Here is a 12,729-nt window from a genome sequence, read left to right as displayed (position 1 = left end):
GGATGACACCCCACACACACACTGCTCTCTGACCCCTAAGGCTTGCTTCTCTCCCTCTCACTCACTCTGCTCCAGCCAACACTTACCTCCTTGGCTCCTTGAACACCCAGGCACACTGCCGGCTTTGCTCTGGCTGCTCCGCATGATAGAAAGCCTCAATCCAGGAGGATCCTCACAGGATGACACACAACCTCCACCAAATTTCATTCCCATCTCACTGCCTACACTGACCACCTTATGGAGCACCTTGTGGAGCCTGCCCACAGCCCTCCTGCACCCCTCACTTCCACACCCTGCTCTACTTCCTTGTCCCATGCTCTCCACTCCTATAACAGACGTAGATCATATGGGGTTGTGGTATTTACTGCTCCCTGTCTCCTGCCAGAATGAGCTGTGTGAAGACAGATACTCTCTCATTTTGTACATAGAGTAGCACCTAACACACATTGGACACCTTGTCAGTGTCTGTGCGTGTAATGAATTAATCACAGAATAAGTGGTTAGATACCAATAGAGCCAGGAAACAAGAAATGAGGGGAAATTCGTTTTCACACTTTCCATAGTTTTTACTTTATAAGACATAAACTCATTGTTAGACAACTGTCATGATCCCGTGTCTTTATTTTATGGCTTAGGAACTCTTCTTAAAAGTTTAATTATAATTAGCAGTTGGAAGATCACCAGAATCTCTCTAGAGCCAGGGCCTCCACCAAAAGCCATCCGTCCTGGGCGCCTGGGTGGCTCAGTTGGTTAAGCAACTGCCTTAGGCTCAGTCATGATCCCAGAGTCCTGGGATCGAGTCCCACATCGAGCTCCCGGCTCGGCGGGGACCCTGCTTCTCCCTCTGACCCTCTCCCCTCTCATGCTGTTTCTTGCTCGCTCTCTAATAAATAAATGAATAAAATCTTTTAAAAAAAAAAAGCCATCCGTCCTGATGGAGACACCAGCAGAGCTCCCAGGGGCTCTCACCCACCCCGGGAAGGGGGAGGGGACACACTCACCTGCAGACCCCCCAGCAGGCAGCTGGAAGAGGAGAAGCAGGGAGGGGAGATGAAAGAGCAAAGAGCCCCTGCAGCAATCCTTCATTTCCTCAGAGCTGGGGAGACACAGGGCAGGAGGCAGGTGAACATCAACGGAAAGGAGGCAGGACCAGCCCACAGCTCTGGGCCTCAGAGTCTGTCTGACATCCACAGCTCTAACCTGCCTCCTCTTAGGACAGGACTGAAAACTGACCAAAAAGAACCTGTGGCCTAGGTGGGGACTCTCTGCTTCTTCAGCCACACTCAGGAACTTACCCAGAGCTGCTCCTAAGTTAAATATTTGTCCCCCTATCTTAGTACTCTGCTGAATTACATGTGCACTAAACCTAGAGCCCACAGCTATTTCTGTTAAAACCTGCCCCCACTCCATCAATCACAGGACCCAAATCACTACTTGTTACAAAGGAAGGTTCACTTCAGTGGCACACCCCTCACAGGCCTTGGTCTTCTGAGAACTGATGGACATGTCACGACAGGACACTTCAGGAGCAGACAGCAAGGCTCAGGGCTGGCAACGGTCCCCAGCAGGAGCAGAGCCTTTCCTACTGCCCATTATGCTGGTGGGGTAGGGGCCTCAACAACCCTGATACCAAGAAATCCTTCCCAGCCCTTTGGAAACTTTCCCAGCCTGCTCTGCCCACAGGACCAGAACCTTCCTGCTTCAGCACCGGGGCCTCTTCCATGTCTGCATGAGTCACCGGACACTCAGACCCCTCCAGGGGTCACAAGGTGAAGGACACACCAGCTCCTGCATGCTGTTCCTCTGCTGCCCCCGAATTATGACCAGGGAGTCACTGAGAAGCATGAGAGTCAGACTTGGTCCACCTCAAGGACCATGGCTCCACCACATGCACCCTGTCCTCGGGTCTTTTGCTTATTGAGTTCACCTGAATTTCATGCCCCTCCCCCCAGCCCTTTGCTGCTTGGGACAAAGGACCTGGCCTTCCACACAGCCAATGCCCAGTCAATTATCCATGATGGGTTAATAATCCTCATCCTCTCTATCCTTGAGGAATTGCTGCCTCAGGATAAAGGATCCCAGAGAGACAGAGTGGCAGAGGATAAAATGAGTCCTGGTCAGAAAAAGGGCTTCAAACTACTTATACATGGGGGGCAGCCAATGGTCCTGGGAAGGAAAGAAACTGAGGTTGACTGCTGATGTCTCCTCCACTCTCAGCCACTTTCTGTGTGACTTTCTTAGGCAAGTTTCTTGACCTGCTCTGCCTCAGTCCCTCATCCGCAAAATGGGGATAGTAAGTATAAGTTATACCCCAAGGTAAAGGAGAATCTTATGAATTTATGTATGGAGAGTCAGTACATGTCATGAGAACAGTGCCTGGTCCTAGGAATGCTACAGAAATGTCATTAAATAAGTGAATAAAGTGCAGCCCTCACTGTAGTTGTCCTGGGTCTTCTCAGAGCCTCATTATTATCCAGCACCACCACCCCCAGTCCCACCACGATCTCAGCCTCCTCCTCCCAGCCAGCTGCTCCCAGCTTTCCTTCTCTTGTCCAACAAGTGTCTTCAGAACCCACTCACCTGCTTGAAAACGTGGCACTTCATAAGTGTCTCTAACTTAGCAGTGCAAGATCTCAGCCGCCCCCAAATCTGTTTTCAGAAATTGCATCTGCAGTTCGCTGCTCAAGTCCCACACCCTGCTTCCAGATCCAACCCTGGTGCTACAGGCTCCTCTTGTCTGAGAGGCAAGTGGTTCCCAGGAGAGCAGAGAAGCAGAGCCTGAGACAGGTTGCAGGGGCCTGTCCCGAAACAGGGACCTGGGGCACTCAGCACTCCCAGACAGAAGAATCCACCTTGTGCTGACTCCTCCCACCATTTGAAAGTGAAAGCTTACAACAAGAACTCGCAGCAGACTCTGCTCTGCTCTCTGGACGGTGCACCCTAGTTATCAGGAAGGAAACAGCATGATCAGAGCCATGAAACAGGGCAGGGACAGGTACACTGACCCACTCTGCAGGAGGACACACAAGACACAGACTCAGCAACAATTTATTGAACAACTACTACTCTTCAGGTTGCCTGACTGTTCGCTACTAAGATGATACCATGTCTGTGGGTCTATCACAGGTGCAAGAGCCTTTGTGGAGCCACCAGCATAGCTGATTTGCTTTTCTTCAGCAGGAGACCAACCACATCATCCCACAACCTGGCAACGGACAGTTTAATACTGGGCATCAGGATCTTTCAGGACCAGCTCCAGGAACCTGTCCCTGCAGAAGCAAATGCACAGTGCTGTGTGGCTTCTTAGTACTTTACTATCACACATGGCCTGGGTACACCATTCAGCCCCTCCCTGCCAGGCCACAGTGTGCACCAGGAAATGTGGACTCTATGGTCTCTGAAGGAAAACCATGGAGCACTAGGGCTTCTTCCCCAGCCCTTCCTTTCCTGCAGTTCCCCATCTCAGTAAAGGACACCTGCATTCACCCAGTTACGTCTGCCAGAAACTTGAAGCACATTCCTCACACTCCACATTCTTAGTCTACTTCCAACGTAGTAGAAAGTTCAAGAGTTTCTCAAATCCATATTCACTGTCAGCTTCTACCTACAATACATCCTTATTTCCTCCCTGATCCAAGCAGGGTGTCCCTACTTTCCCATGAGTGTCCCCTGCCACCTCCAGCCTCACCTCCTCAAGTTCATTTTCTTTTTTTTTTTTTAAGATTTTATTTATTTATTTGAGAGAGAGAGAATGAGAGACAGAGAGCATGAGAGGGAGGAGGGTCAGAGGGAGAAGCAGACTCCCTGCCGAGCAGGGAGCCTGATGCGGGACTCGATCCCGGGACTCCAGGATCATGACCTGAGCCGAAGGCAGTCGCTTAACCAACTGAGCCACCCAGGCACCCTCAAGTTCATTTTCCCTCCAAGGTCATCTCAAGTCATCTTATGTCAGCTCTCCTCATCCCTTCAAGGGATACCCCTGTTAAACCTCTTTTTTTTTTAAAGATTTTATTTATTTATTTGACAGAGAGAGACACAGTGAGAGAGGGAACACAAGCAGGGGGAGTGGGAGAGGGAGAAGCAGGCTTGCCGCTGAGCAGAGAGCCCGATGTGGGGCTCGATCCCAGGACCCTGGGATCATGACCTGAGCTGAAGGCAGACGCTTAATGACTGAGCCACCCAGGCACACCCCCCCCCCATTAAACCTCTTGTCTATAGTCTCAGGCCCTGTCTTTGTCTCTAACATCATCCAACACTTACCCAGTTGGTCGCTCACTGGCCTGGGAGAGTTTCTCCAGTACACAGAGCTTCCCAGCTTTGGGCCATCTCACAAGCCACTGAATGCTTCTCTCTCTCTCTCTCTCTCTCTCTCTCTCTCTCTCATCCCTCAAACTGGTTACCATTCTAATCTTGCCTAACGTTATCTTCCTCAGAGGGGCCTTCACCAACCTGCTCATCCCCATATGTGCCCCATACACGTGCTTACTGGGTTTTTAGTGGCACCCTGTTCTCCTGCACAGCCCTGACACGCGATCTTCTATGGAATGTCTGTGGCATCCACAAAGGGAGGCACTGTGTGCCCTGTTCACGTGTCCAGCACACTGTAAACACTCAGGAAACTTTGCTTGAGCTCATGTGCAGAGGACTCACTTCAGCAGCACATTGGCTACTCAGCCCTGTCCAAATTCAGAAAACACTTCAGTCCACTGAGAAACAGGAAGACTGTTAACTCTGACCTAAACAAGTCAGCCCCTGGGTGGATACAACACCTCCACCATCTTCTCTGCTCTTTTTTTCTTCCTACCCCAAACATATATGCAACACTGAAGCATCACCAGAATAGAAATTCAGATTTAACCACCTTACCTATGTTTGCTCCCTCAAGCCTGCCCAGTGCTCAGGTGTTCCTGTGTGACTGGTGTTAAGACACTAGTCTGGGCCAGCGCTTCATGGCACACTTCTGCCAGCTTCCTGTCATTACTGTCTTCATTCTACAGGTGAGGAAACCAAATCTCTCAGTTTCACAACCACACTCTCAGCAAAACCTCTCCCAGCCTGTGTTCACTCTCAATTGTTCTGAATGATCCACTATATTTATTTTCATGAAGCAAGGACTGACAGATCCATTGATGCATGGGAGTGATTGGTTTCTGCTAGGACATCTGGACTGAGATATTAAAACTCTGGGCAGAACCAGGACTTCTGGATATATCTGAACACATCCCATGTTGTCATCCCCAAACATCCATTCTGCCAATATCCACTTAGACTCAGGAATATTGGGGGAATCCAGATCCATCCCCCACTGCCCCACCACACCCTGCCCCACACGGAAACTCAAGGCCTGAGAGACATTAGGGGTATATTTTAAAAGACACAGGGCATGGGCATCTGGGTGGCTGAGTCGGTTAAGTGTCTGCCTTCGGCTCAGGTCATGATCCCAGGGTCCTGGGATCCAGTCCCACATCAGGCTCCCTGCTCAGCAGGAAGCCTGCTTCTCCCTCTCCCTCTGCCTGCCTCTCTGCCTACTTGAGCTCTTTCTCTCTCTGTCAATTAAATAAATAAAATCTTTTTTAAAAAAATTCTCCTATGAAAAAAAAAAGACAGGGAAGAAAGTCAAATTTTATTGAGTATCTCCTAAGTACCAGGAACTAAGCTACACAAGTTGTATTCATGAAGCATCATTCTCACACATGCAAACAGAAATGAAGATGTGAGCCCTGCCGTCTAGTAACCTTTCATCCAGGAACTTCCTAGAAGAGGGACACCTGGAGCTGCAGGGACACAGCCCCCCACATCCCGCACACCCAGTCCTCAAGCCGAGCCCAGCCCCCAACTCCGCACAACTCAGGGTGAAAGAGGACCAGGAAGGGGACCTTGGACCCAGCAATGATGCAGATGATATGGCCCGAAAGCTTGTTTCCCCTGAACACCGGGCCTTGGATCCCATGTTGAGAGGGGAGAGGAAGGAATGACAAAGCACAGGGAAGATTTTCCTGAAGGACACTGGAAGGACATCTGAAGACACTGCAGGAAGGACACCAAACAGCAAACTTCACTGCATCCCCCAGCTCATCAGGCTCACGTTCCGGATGCTATATCTACAAACACTATTCACTGACCATGAATGACTTTTCTTGCTTGAAATATAAATTATTCTGATGCTAATCGAGTTAATATTATACTTTCTACTTTAACAGCCATATAATACCTCTTTATTTTAATTCAATTATTGACATATGGTGTATTATTAATTTCAGAGGTAGTTTAGTGATTCATCAATTGTATATAACACCCAGTGCTCATTACTTCAAGTGCTACCCTTAATGCCCATCACTCTATTACCTCTTCCCCCCACTCCTCTCCCCTCCAGCAACCCTCAGTTTGTTTCCCTTAGTTAAGAGTCTCTTATGGTTTGTCCCCCTCTCTCATATTTAGTTGCTTCCAGTGCTTTTGAAGCAGTTCCAGAGAAATATGAAAGCCATAAAACTAGGGCTAAGATAAAATGAATTGTGATTTTATAATGTGCCAGTTGGTGGAAAGGATTAAACCCACTTATTAAAAACATTAAATAAAGCTTAATTTATTTTAAATTTTTTATGAATTTTTTTTTATTTGAGTATACTTGACAATGATACATTTGTTTCAGGTGTACAACATAGTGCTTCCACAAGTTAAACATTATGCTATGCCCACCACACATGCACCTACCATCTAACTGGGAGCCTGTCTCCCACACTCTTCATCCATTTTGCCCCACCCCCCACCCCACCTCCCTTCTGGCAACCACGGGTTTGTTTTCTGTGTTTATAGATCTGATTCTGCTTTTTGTTTGTTGTTTATTCATTTGTTTGGTGTTTTAGATTCCACAGATGAGTAAAATCATATGATATTTGTCTTCCCCAGTCTGACTTCTTTCACTTAGCATAATACCTTCTAGGTCCATCCATGTTGTCACAAACAGCAGGATCCCATCCTTTTTCCTGGTTGCATACATAATATTCCATTGGGTATATACCTCCTCCTCCTTATCCATTCATCTATCAGTGGACTCTTAGGTTGCTTCCACATCTTGGCTATTGTAAATAATGCTGCAGTACACATAGGGGTGCATGTCTTTTCAAATTAGTGTTATCATTTCCTTTGGGTGAATACCTGATGAGAGAAAACAGAACAAAGGCTGGACTTTGCTGAAGCTTGTAGTCTTCAGGCTTACAGATGGTTAACACTCCTATAGCTCCCTCAAGGTCTTCCTTTCATGTTTTACCACTATAGCTTTGTTCTTGTTAGTGTTGCTTCCCTGTGATAACCGAAAACACTCCCCCAAGATATATACTAGCAATCATCCTTCAAACATATGGCCCACTGATATACATCTGAAGGGTCTCAGGACTAATGTTTTACTAGACAGTAGTAAATAACCTTATCTTAACAGCAGCTAGCCCCTCAATGTCCTGGAAGACTTGCTTCCAAATTCCTTAGAGACTTAACACTATTCATAACCACCACTAAATAAGTAATATATAATCAGTTGCACCTCACAATACCCACTCAGCTCTTTCTGCCCACGGGTCCCTTTCCTGTGCTAAAATAAAAGCATCTTTTTGCACCACAAACATTTCGAGAATTATTTCTTGCCTGTTTGCTCACTGGCCCCACATCAATATTATTGGATCACATGCTCTTTCTATTGTTAATTTTTTGAGAAACCTCCATAGTGTTTTCCACACTGTACCAATTTACAATCCCATCACCAGTGTACAATGGTTCCTTTTTCTCCTTATCCTCACCAACACTTCTTATTTCTTATCGTGTTGGTTTTTGCCATTCTAACAGGTGTGAGGTGATATCTCATTGTGGTTTTGATTTGTATTTCCCTGATGATGAGTGATGTTGAGCATCTTTTCATGTGACTACTGGTGATCTATATGTCTTCTTTGGTAAATATCTGTTTAGGTCCTCTGCTCATTGGTTAATCGGATTGACTGAGGGTTTTGGGGGTTTGACTTGTATAGGTTCTTTTTATATCATGGATATTAACACCTTATGGGATTTATCTTCTCCCAATCACTAGGTTACCTTTTGTTTTGTTGATGGTTTCCTTCACTCTTCAAAAGCATTTTATTTTCATGTATTCCCAAAAGTTTGTATTTCTTACCCTATCCCTTGTCTGAGGAGACATATCTAGAAATATGTTCCTATGGCTGATGTTAGAGAAATTATTCTCTATGGTTTTTTTTTTTTAATTTATTTACTTGAGAGACAGAGAAAGCAGAGACAGAGCACAAGTGAAGGAGGAGGGGCTGAGGGAGAGGGAGAAGCAGACTTCCCACAAAGCAGAGAGTCCTATGCAGGACTCGATCCCAGGACCCTGAGATCATGACCTGAGCCAAAGGCAGACTTAACTGACTGAGCCACCCAGGTACCCTGCTATATTTTCTTCTAAGAGTTTTATGCTTTCAGGTCTCATATTTAGGTCTTTAATCCACTTTGACTTTATTCTTGTGTACAGTGCTACAAAGTGATCCACATGCACATTCATTTATATGCAGCTGCCCACTTTTCCCAGCATCTTTTTTGGAAGAGACTGTCTTTTCCCCATTGTATGTTCTTGCCTCCTTTGTCTTAGATTCACTTACCACAGATTTGTGAGTTTATTTCTGTGCTTTCTATTCTCTTCCATTAACCTATGTGTCCATGTTTTTGAAAGTATTGTACTGTTTTCATTACTACAATGTTGTAGTATATCTTGAGATCTAAAATTGTGATACCTCCAGCTTTGTTCTTCTTTTTCAAGAATTCTTTGGCTATTCAGGTTCTTTTGTGGTGCCATAAAAATTTTAGTATTGTTCTGGAAAACAGTATGGAGTTTCCTCAAAAAGTTGAAAATAGAGCTACCCTATGATCCAGCAATTGCACTACTGGGTATTTACCCCAAAGATACAAAAGTAGGGATCCGAAAGGGTACGTGCACCCCGATGTTTATAGCAGCAATGTCCACAATAGCCAAACTATGGAAAGAGCCAAGATGTCCATCGACAGATGAATGGATAAAGAAGATGTGGTATATATATACAATGGAATATTATGCAGCCATCAAAAGGAATGAGATCTTGCCATTTGCAACAACATGGATGGACCTGGAGGGTATTATGTTGAGCGAAATAAGTCAAACAGAGAAAGACATGTATCATATGATCTCACTGATATGAGGAATTCTTAATTGCAGGAAACAAACTGAGGGTTGCTGGAGTGGGGGGTGGGGTGGGAGGGATGGGGTGACTGGGTGATAGACACTGGGGAGGGTATGTGCTCTGGTAAGCACTGTGAATTGTGCAAGACTGTTGAATCTCAGATCTCTACCTCTGAAACAAATAATGCAATATATGTTAAGAAAAAAAAAAGAAGAAGGTAGCAGGAGGGGAAGAATGAAGGGGGGAAATCGGAGGGGTAGACGAACCATGAGAGACGATGGACTCTGAAAAATAAACTGAGGGTTCTAGAGGGGAGGGGGGTGGGAGGATGGGTTAGCCTGGTGGTGGGTATTGAGGAGGGCACATTCTGCATGGAGCACTGGGTGTTATGCACAAACAATGAATCATGGAACACTTCATCTAAAACTAATGATGTAATGTATGGGGATTAACATAAGAATAAAAAAAAAGAAAGAAATACTAAAAAAAAATTTTAGTATTGTTTGTTCTAGTTTTAGAAAAATGCTATGGGTATTTTTATAGGGATTGCCTTGAATCTGTAGACTGCTTTGGGCAGTAGGCATAGACATTTTAACAATATTAATGCTTCCAATCCCCTTGCATGGCATATCTTTCCATCAGTTTCTGTCATCTTAGATTTCTTTCATCAGTATATTGTAGCTTTCAGAGTACAGGTCTTTCACCTCTTTGGTTAAGTTTATTCCTAGGTATTTTAGTCTTTTTGGTGCAATTGTAAATGGAATTGTTTTCTTAATTTCTCTTTCTACTACTTGTTATTAGTGTAACAGGAACACTACTGAATTGTGGGTATTAATTTTGTATCCTGCAACTTTACTGAATTCATTTCTTATTTCTAGTAGTTTTTTGGTGGAGTTGTTAGAGTTTTCTACATATACTATCATGTTATCTGCAAATAGTGACAGTTTAACTTATTTTTTAACTATATGGATGACTCTAATTTCTTTTTCTTGTCTGATTGCGGTAACCAGGACTTTCAGTATTCTGTTGAATAAAAGTGGAGAGAGTGATCATTCTTTTCTTATTCCTGATCTGAGAGGAAAACCTCTCAATTTTTCTCCATTAAGATGTTATTTGTGGGTTCCTTATAGATGGTCATTGTTATGTTGAGGTACAATCCCTCTAAACCCACTTCGTTGAGGGTTTTTATCAAAATGGATTTCGAGGGGCACCTGGGTGGCTCAGTCAGTTAAGCATCTGCCTTCGGCTCAGGTCGTGATCCCAGACACCTGGATTGGAGCCCCAAATCGGGCTCCCTGCTCAGTGGGGAGTCTGCTTTTCCCTCTCCCACTCTCCCTATTTGTACTTTCTCTCTCTCTCTGTCAAATAAATAAATAAAATCATTTTAAAAATAAGATAATAAATGGATGTTGAATTTTGTCAAATGAGTTTTTTTCTACATCTATTGACATGATCATACAATGTTTTCCTTCATTTTGTGGATGAAATTTATCACATTGATTGACTTGCAAATATTGAACTATCCTTGCATCCCCAAAATAAATTCCACTTCATAATGGTGAATGGTTCTTTTAATGTATTGTTAAATGTGGTTTGCTAATATTTTGTTGAGGATTTTGCATCTATGTTCATGTGGGATATTGGCCTGTAGTGTTCTTTTTTATGATGGTTTTCCCTGGTTTCAATATCAGATTAATTTTGCCCTCATAGAATTTATTTGGAGCTTCCTTCCTCTTCTGTTATTTGGAATAATTTGAGGAGAATAGTTGATAACTCTTCTGTAAATGTTTGGTAAAATTCACCCATTAAGCTACCTGTCCTGGACTCTTGTTTTTTTGGTAGTATTTTTTTATTACTATTTCAATTTCAATTGTAATAGGTCTGTTCAAATTTTCTATTTCTTCCTGGTTCTGTTTTGGAAGATTGCATGTTTCTAGGAATTTATCCATCTCTTCTAGGTTGTCCAACTTGTTGGCATACAGCTTGTCATAGTTCTCTCATAGTCCTCTGCATTCTGTGCTGTCAGGTGTTTCTTCTCCTCTCTCATTTCTGACATTACTTATTTGGGTCCTTTCTCTTTTTTTCTTGAGGAGTCTGGCTAACAGATTTTTCCATTTTTGTGTATCTCCTCAGAGAACCAGCTCTTGGTTTCATGGATTTTTAGTCTATGCCATTTATTTCTGCTTTGATCTTTATTAATTCCTTCCTTCTAGTCACCTTGAGCTTCATGTGTACTTCTTTATCTAGTTCCTTTATGTGAATGGTTGGATTATTAGAGCTTTTTCTTGTTTCTTTTTTTTTTTTTTTGAGATTTTATTTATTTATTTGACAGAGAGAGAGAGAGTGAGCGCGAGCACAAGCAGGGGGAGCAGGAAAGGGAGAAGCAGGCTCCCCATCGAGCAGGAAGCCCCATGCGGGCCTCCATCCCAGGACCCTGGGATCATGACCCGGGCCAAAGGCAGCCGTTTAACTGACTGAGCCACTCAGGCGCCCTTCTTCTTGTTTCTTGAGGTAGACTTGTATCCGTCAATTTTCTCACTGAACAGCTTTCCCTGTTTCAAAGATTTTTATTATTGTGTTTTTATTTTCATTTGTTTCCATGTATTTTTTCTTCTTTGATTTCTTTCTTGACCCACTAGTTGTTGTGTATCATGTTGTTTTGCCTCCACAAGTTTCTTTGTTTTCCAGTTTTTTTCTTGTGACTAAATTCTAGTTTCATACATTTAGAGTCAAAAAAAAAACTTGCATGGAATACTTTCAATCATTTTATTTTATTTTATTTTATTTTATTTTATTTTATTTTATTTTGTTATTTTTAGAGAGAAGTGCATGAGCAGGGAGGGGTGGGGGGCAAAACAGATAGAGAGGGAGACAGAGAATCCCAAGCAGACTCCTTGCCCAGTGCAGAGCTGAAACGGGATTCAATATAACGACCCTGAGATCATGACTTGGGCCGAAATCATGAGTTGGAAACAACAGACTGAGGCACTCAGGTGCCCCACTTTCAATCTTTTTAAATTAATTAAGGCTTATTTTGTGCCCTAACAAGTGATATGTTCTAGACAGTGTTGCATATGTGCTTCAAAATACTGTGTATCCTGTTGTTGTGGACTGGACAATTCTCTATACATCTGTTATGTCCACCTGGTCTAATTTGTCATTCAAAGACACTATTTCCTTATTGATTTTCTGCCTTGATGATCTATCCATTGATGTATGTGGGGGATTAAAGTCCCCTACTATTGTTGTGTTACATCACTTTGCCTCCTTATGTCTGTTAATATTTGCTTTATGTATTTAGGTGCTTCATTGTTGGGTGAGTAGATATTTAGAATTGTTATGTCCTCTTGTTGGATTGACCCCTTTGTATTATGTAATGTCTTTCTTTGTCTCTTGTTACTGTCTTCATTTTAAACTCTATTTTGTCTGATTTAAGTATTCCTACTCCAGGTTGTTTTGTTTGTTTGTTTGTTTGTTGTTTGTTTGATTGCTTCCAATTGCATGGCATATGTTTTCCATCCCTTAACTTTTAGTC

Source organism: Mirounga angustirostris, unplaced genomic scaffold (genome assembly GCF_029215605.1).
Source record: "Mirounga angustirostris isolate CCGP_5_RB_7025 unplaced genomic scaffold, mMirAng1.0.hap1 SCAF_8, whole genome shotgun sequence".
Lineage (NCBI taxonomy): Eukaryota > Metazoa > Chordata > Mammalia > Carnivora > Phocidae > Mirounga > Mirounga angustirostris.
This window is presented reverse-complemented; position numbering follows the sequence as displayed.